The 14,236-nt window shown below is 34.6% G+C and overlaps 1 protein-coding gene across 2 annotated transcripts in view; it reads left to right on the forward strand.

Annotated features, from left to right (window-relative positions):
* Cntn1 (contactin 1) overlaps nucleotides 1–14,236 on the forward strand; it is a 381,249-nt gene that overhangs the window by 72,693 nt on the left and 294,320 nt on the right. For both annotated transcript variants that reach the window (XM_045152150.1, XM_045152152.1), the window contains exon 2: nucleotides 13,284–13,330. The gene's annotated coding sequence lies outside the window, so the exon portion shown is untranslated. The remainder of the gene's footprint in view (nucleotides 1–13,283; nucleotides 13,331–14,236) is intronic.

Consider the following 14,236-nt stretch of genomic DNA (forward strand, 5'->3'; position numbering starts at 1 on the left):
ACTCCAGATGCATGCTCCACCTTGTGCATCTGGCTTTCATGGGTCCTGGGGAATAGAGCCTTGAACCAGGGTCCTTAGGCTTCACAGGCAAGCACTTAACTGCTAAGCCATCTCTCCAGCCCCTGTAAAGTTATTTTTTGAAAGCAAGTGCAATAATGCAAAGAACTATATTTCTAATATGATCAATCATACCATTTGGAAATTTCAATTTATTTTACATAAAATCTAACTGGTCTGGATATTATTAAGTGTCAAATAATATAATATCAAATTATTTTCTAGTAAAATAATTACATTTGCTCTGTTATATTTACATTAAATATGCAAATAGTTGTCAAACTTAGCTCATTTTCTATCCACTTTCAAAATTTACCTTTTGTAAATAAAAATAAATTTTTAAATAGTTTTAATAAATAGATTCTCCTGATCAAAAAGTTGTAAGGATGATTAATGTTAGTTCAATAGCTGAAAATTTGTGTTCTTAAGAATGATTTAACATAAGAAATTACTTTGTTGCAAGATTTCACTTATCAATATATACTTCTCTAGACTGATGCAAATATTTTTAAATGAATTTCTTCAGTACAATGTGGATGAGCTTCATAATTTTTCTTCATATTCTGGGTGTATGTTGTTAGCTTTTAAGTTCTTTCACATTTTTATAGTAGTTCACAATTGACAAATTATTTGTTGTAGTCATTGCTTAATTGTGACCACATTTCTCTGAGTTGGGACAAGTAAATGGGTATTGAAGTAAATGACAATATGACGCAGTTTGTAAACACCAAGATACCTCCGGTCAGCTCTTCTCCACATCTGGAGGAATTGACCATATCTGAGTAGTTTCAGAGTGGTCTCATGTATTTGTTAATTTGCTAGCATTTGTTTTGCAAAATCCTCTGTAAACATGTACTACCTAAGAAATCATATCCACATACAATGACTACAACATGTCTGATTGTCCTCCCAGACCTCACTTTTTATCCCCAACTCGATGCAAGTAAGATTCTTGTATGAAATTGAGATAGTGTTACATTTTGGTGGGGTAGGAGTTAAGCAAAGAAAGGTTATTTTCATTTCTAACAATCCCTGGCTGATCACCATGTTCCATGCCACAAAAGTCCTGAATAATTCCATCAAAGGACAGAATGAAGCCCAGAATTAGATTCTTTCTGGCTGAACTACAACTGCACACAGCATGGCCTCTCATTTTTGTCATAATGTTTTTATTAGGTCAGCATAAAAGCCTGCTCCTGGGTCAGAATGCAAAATGAGAAATGCAGACAAAGAACAGACAACTTTCAGCAAGAAAGGTCTCTTCTACACATATTTTTTCTACATGTCCTCAAGTTTTAAGTAATTGAAATTCTATGCTTATGTTCAATCAAAACTATTTATTTTATGATTTACAAGATACACTCTGAGAAATACACCATTAGGCGATTCAATTCATTGTGTGAACATGCAGATTACATGTGCAGAGGCTGAAATTTTGAAGGATAGTAATTTACAGCAATCTCTTGATATGATCAAGAGAAGCAAGAAATACTGGAAAAGGAGGGTCTTATTGGAGTATATGACACACAGCTTTACAAAACTTCTTTATAACAATAAAAGTGGCATAAACTAAAATACAAACTACATACGTATGTTTCTATGTATGTATTAGTTTTTGCCTGGGCACCCGTAAGATTCTTGCATGAATCTTAACATAGAAAGCAGTAACATCATTTACTGTCATCATTATAATATCCATAGCCTAGTTGTGCCAGCCCAGTGGGTTATATTGTCTAAGGAAAGAAGAAAAAAAAAAAAAAAAAACACCCAGGGTCAGCCTTTGAAGTGCAGGATATCTTGAAACATTACAACAGAGAATACAAAGGGAGGTAAGCTTGCCCGTTGGTGTGGTCCACCAGACCAACAGTGCTGCTGAGAAGGGCGTGGATCCCAGAGAAGCCCTACCTACTTTGTCACAAAGTCCAGGGGTAGCTTGTTGGACCAAGAGCTGTGACTTTGCCCTCATAGCTTCTCAGAACTACTTCCCACTGATCTTTTATTAATAAAGTAAAAAGAGCTTTATACAAATTCTGGTAAAATAAACTTGATTTAATACTATTAAATATCACAAATAAATGAGAATTTTTTGTAAATAAGTATAAAATATAAACTGCTGACTGTTGGCCAACATTAAAAATTAAATATATCAAGAAGGGAAAAAAATTATGGGAATTGACTTGAGGTTAGAATACAGAAGTGGGAATGTGTGTTGAACTATACATTGATGGTATTTAAATTTTTATGTTTTATTCTTTGCACATCTTTGCTTTCATTTTAATGTTTAAGAATATTATACTAATTTATTATCTGTTATTGAATATTGTTAGTGTCCTTTTAAATTCTGTAGCTGAGGCAAATGCTCTGGTACTGTGTAGGTATTTTTTAATGAAATATTGAATTACCATGTTTTCAGAATACCCTTTTAGGAAAAGTTTCTTCCTTCCTTGTCCCTCTATCTTAGTTGGCTATGTATAGCTCTTTAATACAGCATTGCTAAGGAAAAAGGAGAACTATTTGTCAGGGGGGAGAAGACCCAAGGGTAGAGAAGTTAAAAGCAAGTCCTTCTGGGTTGTTTTGCAGTCTGCACAGGGCACTTGACAGGGACCTAACAAGCATTGTAACCACATCAGGGAGATATCAGTCCTGTAACCTCTGCATTCTCCTGAGGGTCACCATATCCATCTCTATGGAGCAGTCAGATCATATTAGCACCTTGAAGAGGAGGATGTTACTGAGCTCTGGAGAGGTCTTTATGAGAATAGTGGCAGCTTCCATGACCTGGTTATTCTGGGGACTCAAATTCACTAAGCCACTCATCTGGAAAAAGAATAGCTCTGAGGCCCAGTGTCCCATTCAGAATGTTTGCAGAGGAGTAATTAACATCCCTTTCAGTCTTTTCTAAAGAGCCAAATTAGGTCCAATATTATCTGGAATTAGAATTAAAAGTAGAGCTAGGAGAATAAGATTTTTACTAACAAAGTGCATAAAAATGAATCAAGAGTATTTCTAACTCAAACTTTGACTAAAATTCAGCCATTAGACTTTAATAGACATGTAACTGTATATTTACAATATATTTTTCAGGGCTTTGAGTACTGAAGCTATAAAAATAAATTTAAAGATTATTGATATAACAGACCAATTTTTGCATATATAAATTTTACTTTATTAAAATTATGGCACTTAATGTAACAGCAGAAATAATTACATGGTTTCACATCCAGAAGCTAAACAACTACAGATGAGCAAACACTCCTTATTACCAATAAAAGTAAAAAAAAAGTTTTAATATGTTCTGTATGTAATCCTTTAATTGCACAAAATGTATTTAGCATCATTTACAGCCAATACACTTATATAAACATTTTCTTTCTTTGACATTATGCAAAAGAAATATGATACATATGTATGGTTGGACTCTTGACAATAATGAAAAATGTCAGTTCTAAACCTCTCATGGGGAAAATACAACCTCATAATTCTTCTTTTATAAGCTACTCTATATCACCAATGATTTCAGTAACTTTTACTGTTTTTTTTTTAAATTTAATTTATTAGTTTTCTTTTCAGTAAATACAGGCAGTTTGGTACCATTATTTAGCTCATCTGTGATCTACCCCTTCCCATTAGACCCTCCTTGTTAATGAAAATGGATCGAGCATTGTGGAGTTAGCCCACAGTTATTGGTATGATAAATGTCTCTACATATCATGACCCAACATGTGACTCTGACATTCTTTCCGCCCCCTCTTCCACAAAATTTCCCTGAGCCATGTTGGGTTCATTTTTGGTCTGCTTCAGTGCTGAGGTGTTGGGGGCCTCTGAGGCTCTGGCTCTCTGATTTGGTAGGAGTTGATTTTTCTCTACGTTGGTCTCCTTCCCCTTTGTGCTGGAATCTGGTTCACAGGAAAACATCACCCTTGCTTATTTCACCACTTGTCCTTAGTTTTGGGCCCCTTTTGAGGTATGTTGGGGCAGCTCTCTTTTTAGGATCTGCATCTATCTGGAAAAGAGAAGCAGATTCTCCAACGGAGAGTAAGTTAGCACCCGGAAAATTGAGATAACACTTTTTTGATAGACAGTATGATAGGTGTAGGCCCTCTTATACCCCGTGATTGATGGTAGCTTGATATTGTAGAGTGGGCTTGAGTTTGGGTATGGTTCTGACTTGTTTCCCAGCTCCAGCTATGGGTCTAGTACCACTGAGTGGATCAGTTAACCAAATCAAGAGCAATTGGTTCCTCACCATGGCTGTGTACCACTATTGCACTTGTGTGGGAATCACATCCGGTTATTTGTTGCTAATTAGGTTAAACAATGTGTTGCTTGGACAGATCTTGGTCATTCCCCCCAGTCGCCCATGTAGCACCTTCTGGTACTAGACACACTGACTGTCTGGGGACTGACTCTCTCCTGGCTTCCAGCCATGTCATTCCATTTTATGTGTCAGCTGCGTATGGAGTCTTGCTGAAGACTTTTACTGTTTTTAAAGTAAAATGTTTTACAATTCCTACTAAGTGCTATATTGAAAGAGAAAAAATTTTTTTGTAATTACAGCACCTTTAAACAACAAAAGATTACATCCTGTTCAACCACAGTATATGAGTGACATCAAGTTCGAATTAGAATTGTAAAGTCTAGATGCCACCATAAAGGGGGCCCACAGGCTTAGAAGATAATGTAATTAAGAATGATATAATCACACATACTGTGAAAATATGTATATAAAGAAGGGATGTTCATAGACTGTGCAAGAGACTAAAAATCATCTAGCCTGATAGCTTCTTCTATTGCTAGAGGTATATTGGAAAATCTAAATCAAATAATAAACATGAAATATGAGCACGTGAATTTTTCTAGTGACAGTTAAGTCACTAGGGGCAGTTGCATTATGAAACTAATGATGTGGAAACTTCCTTATTAGGGTTTCAATTTTAATTAATTGTTTTCAAATCCCAGGGGTTAAATCTTGTTTGGCTTATTGAATCAGAAACCTCAGTGCACTTTCATTTGTTGGTAAAATAGTCTGTATATGTAACAGAGAAAAACCAACTCTATAGGAGACAAAAGAATCCACAAGGGTCTCATGAAACTGTGAGATAACTATGCTCCTCCAATAGGAAATCACATTAGAAATACATGTCATCATACTCTAGTTTAAAAGAGCAGGACCTGTGAAAGCTTGTAGCTGAACTGTTCATAATCATTGTTAGAGTAACCACTTCTCATGGCTCAAAACCTAGAGTTTTTTGTTGTTTTTTTTTTTTCCTAAGTCACCTTGTCAGCTTGCATCAATCCTAGGATGACCAATGGGTACATTTTTTTCCCCCACACTGTCATCATTATAATTTGCTGAGAAGCTTAATTTTCAACTAAAATAAAGGTACTATGTAGTGGGGGTGCTGTTGGTTTTCTTTTGTGCATAAGCATATGCATGAATGTTCATGTGCATGCTTGTGTGTGTGTGAATCAGTGTGTGCGTGTCACAGCGCACGTGTGGAGGTCAGATGACAATTTTTGGACTGGTTCTCAACTTTCTTTTTAAAATTTTTTTTTTTGTTCATTTTTTATTTATTTATTTGAGAGCGACAGACACAGAGAGAAAGACAGGTAGAGGGAGAGAGAGAGAATGGGCGCGCCAGGGCTTCCAGCCTCTGCAAACGAACTCCAGACGTGTGCGCCCCCTTGTGCATCTGGCTAACGTGGGACCTGGGGAACCGAGCCTCGAACCGGGGTCCTTAGGCTTCACAGGCAAGCGCTTAACCACTAAGCCATCTCTCCAGCCCTGGTTCTCAACTTTCTACCTGATTTCTAGACAGGATTTCTCCTCATCTGGTCCTGATGTTGTTCTTTTCTGCCTTCACCATGAGGGTTCCTGAAATTTTCTTGTTTCTGCCTCCCATTGCTCTGTGTCCCTGGATTGCAGAAGCTTGCCATGGTGTCTAGATTTTTATGTGGTATCTGGAGATACCACATAACTTGGGTACTCTAGCTTGAACTGCAAATGCTTTATCCATTTAGCCATCTGCCCACCTCCTTCTATTTCTTTTATAGTTGTTGCAAGTATTCTGCTTAGAGACAGAGAAGTGTATTTAAAAGTGTATTGAAAGGAATGTTTTCTATACTTTAACAAACTAATATGTAAGACTTTAATACTATTTAACTAACTTGTGTTAATCCATGAAGTCTCAGTTCTGTATTACTAAGTGATATTGTTAATAAGTGGAGTTGATCTCCATTTCTGCTTTTGTGAGTACCTATGCTGCAGAATTAATAAACAGGATGAGTTTCCTAATACTGTTGGTTACTTATAACACTACATAGGTGGCAATATCTACAAAATAATACAATGGGACTATGACCTAGAATTGTGAAATTGCAATAACTTAAAACAATTTATTTCTAAACTACAGTAACTCAAAGATAAGTTGGTTTGTAATGTATATAGTATAAATAAAAAACAATAAGAATACCTTTGTATTGAAACACATGTCATTTGCATATAACCATTCTGTTTCATTCCTTATATGATAGATGGATTTCATAGTCAGAGACCTATAATCAGAATTACAAATGTAATTTGAACATCTAATAGATAATTAAAATCAATTCTGGGCTTAACACTGGGGAAGAAGTAAAACAGAATTCTACCAGTTCAAGTACTCAGTCTAGAAGATTAACTTATACCTACATGGTAGAAGTTTTCTCATAATTCCAATCTCTTAATTATCCAATATTAGAGTTGAATATTTAGCTCACTACAGAAGAGTGCCAGTATTTTTATTCACCATCATAAACTCAAAATTAATATCCAACCAATGCTGACAAACTACTGAATAAATGCATCTGTATGAACAGGCCAATCAGGTGATTAAGACTGTGAAGCAGGGATATATGCTTCGAGTCAGAAGCTATTTGGATAGTGTGCTGAAACTGATGTAGGTGAATATATATGTCTATGAATCTACTTATAGAAATAATTGCATAATACATTATTATTTGTAAATATTTTTATAGCTTAAGATCTACATTATACACAAATCTCTGAGACAATGGTTTCTTAAAATAATAAAAAGATTTTCCCATGGGTATCATTGTGAAAAACAAACAAACAAACAAACAAATGGTATACTGTAGAGATAAATAAAGGATGAATGTTCTGTAGGTAGTATGTTTCTGCATGGGCTCAGTATAGATTCCTAATGTTTTAAGAATTACTACGTATGTATAGCTAGCTTTTCATCTACTGTAAATTCTACTAATACCTATTTGTAAAATTTGTATCACTGCTTAGGATGTACAATTATGTTTTTAGTCTCCAGCATTGAAATGTATTTATTGTTCCTTTGTTATAAATGTATACTTTCTTTTACTAAAAATGGGGCTAAACAATAGTTCTACCAGCCTATATCCAATTGAGACTCATGAATGAGTACAGAGTTCCTACACTCCTCTTTCTATATAAGAGTTGTTAATGTTATTTCAAGTATTTGATATATGATATATGCAATATGAGTAAAACCTCTACAAGTATGTTAAAAATTACTGACTTTTTCACTTATATTTGCTTGTAAGTTTAATAGATGTAAATGATATCAACAAAAGGAATTGGGAAGTTGAGGTAAAATTTCACTTGTACCTACTATCAATTTATAGTTTGGGATTCTTGGATCTTTTGTATTGTCAGGTCAATTAGCAGAAACATATTTTCATACCTTAAATTTCTTATTTTTCCTTGGATACATTCCCTACTTAAAATTGTCCAGTGAATTTCCATTCTTAAAACTGAATAGGACACAAAACAAATCTTTTTCCATTCTGGTTTTTCCTCCTCCTGCCTTAGCCTGTCTCTGTTTTGGTGGGAAATAGTCTTCTCACTGTTCCTCTATCTTCTTTCCCTTTCCTCACTTCATAACTGGGCACAGACACTGGTTCTTCTGCAATCACTGGCTGCAGGGTTTAGGCATGGATCTCCCCTTCCTGGAAGTTTGAATCAGGGATACTCATGAGAACTTCTTTTCATTAAAATATATTTTGAATTTTTTTTGCTTCAATAACACTATAATTTTTCGTATCCTTTTTCTCATAGCACATTTTAGTGTTATTTATTCTTTTACTCATCTTGCTGGCATCGCCTCTCCTAGCCTTAGATTTTTTTTCACAAACATTTTATAATGATGTTAATTCTCACACTTTGATGAATGTGGCACCGAAACCACTAACTCTAGCCCTATCTTCTCTCTTCACTGAAAATACATATTTTCAACTTCCCCTTTTTTCTCCATTATCTGTCACTGAATCATGAAATAAGTCATTTTGCTTCTTCTTCAGAGTCAAGTAATGTGAGAAATTTCAAAAGATTTTTGACTCCATGTTTCTAAGCCTTATATGCAAAAATATAACAAGTAACTAAGTCTGGTCAATTTTATTTTGATTTTTTAATGAATAAAATATTTCACTAGTTTCATGTTAATAGACTCTTTCTCATGCTAATGCCAGGGAAGGGACTACTCTTGCATAAACAGTAGTGCACTACTCTTCATTTTCTGTGGTTTTAGTTAACCATGGTCAACCATGATATGCAAATAGAAAATGGAAAATTCTAGAAATAATTCACTAATTTTAAGTAAGTATCATGATGAAGTCTCAGGTCTGGCTCTGTCCCACGTAGGTTGTAAGCCACGTATTTGCTCAATATATACACTGCTAACCTACTAGTCACTTGTCATCAGTGATAACTAATGTGGTATTTAAGCTGGTTCTGTTCCAGTGCCCTTCACTTTGATTAATAATTAATAAAGTTCAAGTGTATTGATGCCAGCCATTCAAATGTACCAAATAAGAAATTATAACCTACTTTTGTTCAACAAACTTTTAACGTTATCAACAAAAAAAGTAGAGTATTACAAAGATTGATTTCTTAAGTAAAAGCTATCAAATGTTCTTTTTTACTTTTAAAATTATTTTATTGTCAACTTCCATAATTATAGACAAAAAAGAATGGTAATTCCACCCCCCCCACATTCCCCTTCACAACTGTACACTCCATCATATCCCCTCCCCATGTCAATCTATGTCTCTTTTATATTGATGCCATCATCTTTTACTTCTGTTATGTTGGTCTTGTGTAGGTAGTATCAGGCACTGTGAGGTCATAGGTATTCAGGCTATTTTGTGTCTGGAAGAGTACATTGTAAGGACACCTTTCTTTGGCACTTATATTCTTTCCTCCATCTCTTCAACAGTGGACACTGAGCCTTGGAAGGTGTGATAGAGATGTTTCAGTGCTGAGCACGCCTCCGTCACTCCTCAGCACTATGTTGCCTTCTGAGTCATCCCAAGGTCTCTACATCTGAAAAGAGAAGCTTCTCTAACCAAAAATGACTTTTTTTCTCAATTCTTTGGCTCCTTATGACAGAGGAAGATGGTTACTTAACAATTCCTTTTAAGTGCAACTTCTCATTCTTTAAAATAAATAAGAATGTAACCTTCCTCGGCTTTCATTCACCTGCTTCTTGGAAGAATTCCATCAAAATTGGTCATTTAAAGAGCCAGATGTCTTGTGTTGTAGCTACAACTAAGTGTATATTTAGAACAGAATTAAAGAATAAACACCAAGCCTTAAAGGCTTCTTCTTTTTTTTTTTTTTCCAAGGTGGAGTACTGCTCTACCCCAGGCTAACCTGGAATTCACTATGTCGTCTTAGGCTGACCTTGAACTCACACTAATCCTCCTACCTCTGCCTCTTGAATGCTGGGATTAAAGATGTGCACTACTACACCCATTTCATTGAAGACTTGTTTTTAATTGAGCTTTTCAAGATCCTACATTATCAGCAGCCAGAAATGGAACCTTGATTTTAAGTATGTCCTCTAAGAAGTTTGTTATCATTTAATATATTCTTTTAAATGTGTTTCTTTTTTCTAAGAAGGTAACATGGAGAATAGTACATTTCTTTATTCACAAGTTGGTCAAGTATACCCCTTGTCCCATTTGTTTTTTTGCTCTTTTCCTCTGGCACTATAATATTTGCATAAACAACATCTGTACATTTAGAAAACACAATTCAAAAATACTAAGTGAAAGCAAACCTGGAAATTAGATGTCTCCCAGAAGGAAAGTGCTGAAATGTTACCTTTGATCACTTCCTATGTGCAATTTATTTTTATTTTTTTATTAATTAGTTTAGTATTCAGCAAATACAGTCAGTTTGGTACCATTATTAGGCTCATCCATGACCTACCCCCTCTCCTTTGGCCCCTCCTTGTTGAAGTATATGGGTCTTGCATTGTGGAGTTAGCCCACAGTTATGGGTAAGATAAATGTCTCTGCATATCATGACCCAACATGTGGCTCTGATATTCTTTTAGCCCCCTCTTCTGCAAAATTTCCCTGATCCATGTTGAGTTCATTTTTGGTCTGCTTCAGTGATGAGGTATTGGGGGCCTCTGAGGCTCTGGCTCTCTGATTTGGTAGGAGTTGATTTTTCTCTGTGTTGGTCTCCTTCCCCCTTGTGCTGGTATCTGGTTAAATGTGTTTCTTTATAGTCAAATATTGAAGTGGAATTTTCTTTTCCATTACTGACAATAAAGGAATTAAAAATACACTGTGAGTCAATATAGAAAATCTCTAAAGATAAATACAAATGAGAGCAATATATAAGTCTTTAGAAGAAGAAATTAAAGGGTTTAGGATGTAGTTCAGTGGTAGAGAGCTTACCTATTAAGACTAAGTTCATGGTTCAATCCCCTGGGCCAAAAAATAACATAATTTTTTTCATTTTCACTTTGATGTTACCTGCATGAAAAGTACAGGTGTGTTAACTGTAAAACAAAATGCATTTGGCTAAGTTCTGAAAGTTCCTCAAAGATTAGCACAGGTCAGAGAAATCTGATTCTTTCCTGCTCCTGACATTGTTATGAAGATTCTTCTAGACTAGATGTCTAATTGTTCACAAGTGACATAGTTCTGGAGAAAATCTAGGGTCTGAATTTAGAATCTAGTCTGGGTTCTTAAGACATCTTTCCCTTGAAAAGTCTTTAAACTCTAAATCATGGTTCTCCCACACTTACAAGGTTTGGAGGCCGAGGTGATCAGGGTAGGAATTTTACCAGGTGTATCACTTACACAGACAATAGAGTAAAACAGCAAAGCAGCATATTTACTAGAATATTTTTCTAGTATATTTACTAGAATTCAAATATGAAGTAATTGGAAACCACTTTGAAATATTTATTTACAGTAAATGCAGTATAAGAAATAAGACACTACATAAGAAGTCATTAGCATTGTCCAACATGATAATGAGGGACTGTGGAAAGACTTTAGGTACTGTTGGATGCATATCCTGGCTGGAAAAGGGTACTGAATCATCTGTCTGCATTATCTGGCTTCAAAGCATGAGTCTTGTCAAGGCTTTGGAGATAAAATAACATGCTAGACAATAAATACTTAGTTTCTAATATTGTAGAAATTTTAATATGGTTTTAGACTACTCAACATATAAAATTCGAAAGTGATCCTTGTGCCCGAATTTCTCATATTTTCATAGTGCCATTTTTTTCTTTTGAGAGGGAAAAAGATTATCAAGATGTTCTTTCACTATTCATTCAAAATCTCATGGTTCTAAAAAGAAATCTGGGGAAATCAACTCATTGTATTTAAACATTTTATTTTGTTAGAGGTTTAGGATTCATTGCATAGAAAAAGTAATGTTGTGCCTGGAATGTCACACTAAAGGATCCAATTTTCTTTGTAAAGGACTTTATGCAAAGATGATGGAAATCTTGTTTGCCTATGGAAATGGATGACACATCAATTAATCAGTCTTTGCCTTACTCTAGAAAGTAACCACATTCAGTTTGCCAAAACTGTCTCATTAAGCTGAAAACAGCTAAAAATGACAGCCAAATACATGAAATAAATTACATGTAAAAAAATTGAGGACCCCTGTGCAAGCAAGCCTAAAGGAAAACAATAAATCTGAGGATATAGACAATGAATATATTAGCTCACCAAAGTCATGTTGGCAGTAAGTAAACCAGTAGCCACATCTGTGAGACAGAAGACCTCAGAGTAATCAAGTGAGGACTCATTTCATGCAAGCTTCAATAAGACCTACCAACCCACCTTCTCATACTGGGTCTCTGGCTCATTGGGCATTTGTCTTAATCACTCTGAATAGAAAATTTATATCCGTTTATGCTGAGTAGTTAAATGTGCACCAGTTCTATACTAAAATATACCAGGCATTCTTGAGAATATGAGAATCAAACATTTCTTTCTTATGTATTAGAGGTAAATTTAAATATGATGTGATTTTTATTTTTTACCAACTTACATGAGTTAAAGATATTGCTGACCATTGTTATTTTTGGCTTCCATAAAATTTGCTTTTTTTCACTAATTTTCTTCTAACTAGTATCTGTGTTGGAAGACAACAAAGTGAGGTAGCAGAAAAGATGATCATGGTAGCAACATCATTAGGTAAATATAGCAGGAGAAAGGGCTAAAAAGTCATTGTCTTAGTGTGTACTATGTATACGATACTATGCCTTCTTAGTTGCTCTCTACTTATACCTGTTTATATTTTGGTTTCCGCATCTGATTTCACATTCCTCAGTAGAAAATAATGGTTTTCCATTAAAATGGCAATGAAAATGGTCAAAGTAACTGACATTTGGAAATTGAATGCTTTTTTCTTTTCTTCCTTCTGTTAACTTTTTATTAGTCATGAATACAACTTGTGATTTTGCTTCTTCACATAACAATTTATTAATTCTTTAGTTTGTATTTGTTAACATAATATGTTTCAATCAATTGAAACTGTGCTGTCTCCATCAATGTGTATATTGAAGAAAAAGCCCTGCAATCTGTTTTTTTTAGAATTCTGCATTATCAAATGAGAGAAGATCAGAATTGATAATATAGTTTTATTTGAAAAATTAATTTATAGAAGTTGAACAAGACGATGGCTTTGGTACAACTAACAGGTTTTGAAGATAATAAGGAAAAAGTCATATGTTCTCAGCTTAAAAGTATTTACTAATGCCATCAGCATAACATATGAATATATAGAAATGTTCTGGTTCTAATCAAAACAGACTTCAAAATTTAAACTTTTATGTAAGTGATCTACAAGAGAAAATAATTAAAACTTTAGTAAAGGTAGAAACATCTGGATCTTCCAGTTCACTGACTGTCATCCCATAATTATTGATTTGTAGATACACACTTTGGACATTTCTGAAGCTGAATTCAGAACAACCATAAGGTAAGCCATGTATACATGCATTTTTCATTTTAATTGAAAGGAATAGCAACTTATGACAAAACAGTATGTAATGGAAAATATGAGTGTGCTTCAAGTTGTTTGAAAGATAGGGACATTCTGAATCATGATAAGTACTAGAAAGCATTGGCTTCTTTTTAATTTTTATAACATTTCTCAGTTTTATAAGACAATGAAAATATGTGACAAGTTACTTATTCCCTCTCTGCAAGTATTCATACAAAGAAACCACTATGCAAACACAAAAGAAAATCAAGAAAAAAAAGTAGGCTCTATACAGTAGCTAGCATTCAGTGTCAATGACTTGTTAAGAAAAGCTATAATCCAATGTGAGCTTGAATGTTGAGGATATGTCATGAGATGATGACTTAATGATGACTATTACACATTTTTTTAAGTAATCCAAGCATTGACCTAGGCACTTTATACATACTATGCTTTTCAGTCCTCATTCCCAATGAAAGACAATTATTTTATTATAGTGTCATTGCTATTAGTCCCATACTGAAATAAAAGATGTGAGGTTGATCCCATGGTTTTTAGCTGGCAAGTGACACAATTGCTATCTTTGTTCTGAGAAGCAAAAAAATGTTGGACAAAAGAGTGGAGAAGGAGATTTCTTGTGATGTGATGACCACTAACTAAAGCTGCCTAAAGAAGATAGGTACTTTCTTTTAAAATATATTTTATTTTTATTTATTTATTTATTTATTTATTTATTTATTTATTTATTTATGTGTATATGAGAGAGAGAGGCAGGTAGAGAGAGAGAATGGGCACACTAGGGCCTTGAGCCTCTGCAAATTTATGTGACACTTTGTGCATCTAGATTTTCATGGGTACTAGGGAATCAAACCTAGGTCCTTTGGCCTTGCCAGCAAGCACACT

This window comes from Jaculus jaculus, chromosome 6, assembly GCF_020740685.1.
Source record: "Jaculus jaculus isolate mJacJac1 chromosome 6, mJacJac1.mat.Y.cur, whole genome shotgun sequence".
Lineage (NCBI taxonomy): Eukaryota > Metazoa > Chordata > Mammalia > Rodentia > Dipodidae > Jaculus > Jaculus jaculus.